Here is a 4,285-nt window from a genome sequence, read left to right as displayed (position 1 = left end):
AATGCAGTAATGATCCATGTGAATTTTAGATGATTGACTATATCATTAATCTCCAAAGCATGAAGAATGTGAACCAACCCCCTTCTCCTCTAGATGATTATTGAAAATACAGATGAGTTCACTGGATATTTGCATAGTGGAAATGAGGAAGCAGCAGTACGGGAGTAAACGCCCCACATCTGGATTACTAAAATTCAGAAGAGCATTCTATTGATAACTTTCTCAAAAAGTCTATCTGTTTAATAGAGCATTTATAACATAATTATTGATCAGAGATATTTTTGTCTTTATTACAAGATATATTTTATCTATTGAAATTATCAGAGATAATCATCTTTGAAAAATTATTTGTGGCTTTGTGGTTTTCATTTAAAAATTGCGTTTGAACTCTCTGGTCTTCGTGCAGTTTCTCTCAATTTGTCACTGAAGTATTTAAGGTGACTTGGAAGTAGAAAAACATACATTTTCACAAAACAAAACAGGAAGAAAACAACAATAGCTAGGATCTAAGGGGTAAGCTATTCTCAGGGTAGAGCCTGGGAGACATTTCAATTAAATACAAGGTAAGTGGGGGAAAATGGAGAAATATTTGAGAGTTGAGAAAAATTATCAGTAGCTCATAGTACATGTTTTGCCACTGAAAGTAGAAAAAACTTGCTTGTCCTTCTTGTCCTTGCTTGTCAGGAGCTACTTTATTTCTTCCCACAAACTTGTTCTAACCTAGACACTCACAGCACAAACCAACTGGAGATCAGGGTACCCAGAACTTTACCTCAGGGAGGCTGTATCATGAGAATGTTCACTGCCCACTTCTTTTTCATTATATAACAAGCAGAACCTGGCAAGATGTAAAATGAACACAGATGAGATGCTGCAGGAGATGAGCAGTTAGGAAGAGGCTGGAAACCATACAGGTTGTGGATTGGGCTTTCTCCCTAACTCCTTTGGGGGGCGATGTCAAAGAACTAAGCATCAGAGGTGGGAGGAAATTATCTCAGGCCAACAAGATGACATCATAGAGAACCTGCATTTCTTAGGTTAGAAGGAAAAGGAAACAATTATATTCCTTAGTGACTTAGTGTTTGTTTTTTTCTTCTTCAGAACCCCTGTCACTACCCAACATACATTACATATTTTTCTTTTTATACTCTTTGAAATGCTATCTCCATGAGGACAGGGTTTTCTCTGTCTTACTACTCTATCCCCAGCACTTACAGCAGAGATTTGCATAGAGTGGACAACCAGTCATTGATGGAGGAATGAAAAATTGAATAAACCGTGTGCTGAAGACTTATGCTTCCAAGTCTCCCAGACTCTAATTTCAATTTCCTTTTCTAGTTTTTAGCGCAACCTGCGTTACAGTCAAATATTCACCACTTTTATTCATATTTTTCCCTTAAATTGTTGTTTCATTTCTAGGGCTTGACTATTTTATTGCCTTTATATAGGACATCTCTTGAGTTGGCTCACTTAACATGCTAATTATCTGCAAAGTTATAAAATTTTAAGACAGAATTAATCACCTATTTGGCACAATTTTTAAGAACTTAAACTTCAGGTTCGTACTTCTGATTCTATCTTCTCTATTTACTGTGTATTGTTGGCCAAGTTACCATCTCTCTGTACATGTGTTTCTTCATATGAGAAAGGATGTTACCCACTTCACCAACTTCTTTGAAGATTTCATTGTATAAAGAAAAGAAAATTAAAATCTTAAACCAAACCATTGAAAGTTTAAGGTTTTCTTTGACTTAGTTATGAAGTTTTCATTTGCACATGGTATATTTTATTTCTATAAACCCACAAAGCTATCTCAATTTAATTCTAAATAAAGATAACATTTTTTTCCTTTCAAAACAGTGTATGTTATAACATTTTCAATTCTCAATGGTATAACTTGTAAATAACTTTGCTTTTAGACATTCTATGAACATCACAGCAGAGATGCTATAGGTAGAGTGGGTGTGAGTTTATTCAGTGTTGTCAGAACTGGTTATGAAAACAATTGTATGCTTTTATGTGAGAAAGGATTTCATCTATTCTGCCAGCTTTTTTTTTTTTTTTAAGATTTTATTTATTTATTTGAGAGAGAGACAGTGAGAGAGAGCATGAGCGAGGAGAAGGTCAGAGGGAGAAGCAGACTCCCCATGGAGCTGGGAGCCCGATGTGGGACTCGATCCCGGGACCCCGGGATCATGACCTGAGCCGAAGGCAGTCGTCCAACCAACTGAGCCACCCAGGCGTCCCATATTCTGCCAGCTTTTATCAATAACACGTTTTCAAATACTTTGCATGCTATAGAATGAAAAAACTGTTTTACGGAGAATATTTTGTAGATATTTTAGAATGAAAGGACTGAAGCCAAGAAACACTGAATCCATTCATTCACAGATTCATTTATACATTTATCCAAACATTTGTTGAATTTCTCTAACAATATTGCTGCAAAACGGAACAAAATTAAAAAAAATACATGAATTGATGAAAGGAAATAGCTTCATGGTATCATTTAGTTTGATAAGTAGACAAAATTAAAACATACTGTTTAAGTAATAACAAAGAGGCAAATTCAGTGAACTGCAAAGACAACCTTGAATGGAGCAATTGAGGAAGTAGTCAGTCCACCATGTAAGGAATAGAGAATAATTAGCTCAGAAGGACCCAAACAAGTACTTCCTGAATAACCATTAGAAGAAAGGGCAGAAATTATTAGGGTGAATAGTGAGGCAAGAATATTCTAGACAGAGGAGACCACATGTGTAAAGCACAAAGACCTGAAGATACTTAGTGGGTTTGGGGAACACATTTTTTGGAGGGTGGCCAGGGAAGTGAGGAGAAACCAGACTGCAGACATGCGAAGAGACAAGGTCAGAAAGTTAACAATGATCTGTATGTGAACATTTCTAGGTCCCAAATGAGATTTATTTCCTTCCAGAAATTTCAATTGATCCTGATATAGCTATAGTGATAGAGTGAGGGAACACATTATTTTTAAACTGTAAGTAGAAGTATGAACCAAAGGTAGAGGATTCCAAATGAATCACCCAGAAGTTTTGACACAAAGAAGTGATTTCTAATTTCCCCACAGGTATATTACACATTTGAAGAAACACACGTGCACGCACGCGTGTGCACACACACACACACATGCAAACACAGAAAAATGAGACATTTGGAATTGCACTTTCTTAACTGTGTTTATGGCCACCAAAAAGGAGTTGCAGATGGTAATTTAGGTTAATTGAGTCATGTTAAAACTATATTTTGGTTACCCTCAAGAATTTAGAATGCCTGAAAAAAATCTAGAACTTTCTTACCATTATCTTGTCATCAAAAACTAGTTTATAATATGTATTTTATATACTCATTTTTTCATCTAAACTAGACTTAGTTTATCTTATTTCTAATGAACATTTTATTTTGAAACTTTAATTTCTGAAATAAAAACCACTTAATATTGTTCCTTAGAGCTTTTTGTTTCTTCATATGATTTTTTGGAAAATTTGTGTATGTCTACAATGGCTCTACTCTTCTTAAAGTCTCAGAGACAACCTTCACTTTGCATTTCATGTGACTTTTTTGCCAAGCATTTTGCCACTACAAACAAGGTCTGATATTTAAAATTGTATTTTTAAAGTAACATACGGTAAAACTGACCTTTACTTGTGGTCTACAGTTCTATGAATTTTCTTCCATGCATATATTAATGTAACCACCAACAGAGAAAAGAACACAGAATAGTTAAATCACCACCCACCAAATCTCTCACATTTTATCCCACCATTTTCCACCCTTACTCCCTGGCAACCACTGATCTCTGTTCCATAACTAAAGTTTTATCATTTTAGAGAATATAATATACAAGAAAACATGGAATTTGCAACTTTTTATACTGGCTTCATTCACTTCAGCATAAGGCCTCAAGATCATCTGAGATGTTGTATATACACAAAATATGTTTCTTTTCATTTCTTGGTAGTATTGTATAGTATGGACATACTATTTGCTTACTCATTCAATCACTGAAGGATATCTGGGTTGTTTACAAGTCTGGCAATTATGAAGAGAGCTGTCATAAACAATCTTGTATAGATTTTTATATGAACATAAATATTTATTTTTCTGGGGTAAATACCAATGAGTTGGATTGCTGAGTCACATGATAAGTGACTGCTAACAAAAAAACTACAAAATTACCTTGCGGGGTGCCTGGGTGGCTCAGTGGGTTAAAGCCTCTGCCTTTGGCTCAGGTCATGATCCCAGGATCCTGGGATGGAGCCCCGCA

This window comes from Enhydra lutris, unplaced genomic scaffold (genome assembly GCF_002288905.1).
Source record: "Enhydra lutris kenyoni isolate GAN:26980312 unplaced genomic scaffold, ASM228890v2 scaffoldscaffold15, whole genome shotgun sequence".
NCBI lineage: Eukaryota > Metazoa > Chordata > Mammalia > Carnivora > Mustelidae > Enhydra > Enhydra lutris.
The sequence above is the reverse complement of the archived record's forward strand: the minus strand, read 5'-3'. Positions refer to the sequence as shown.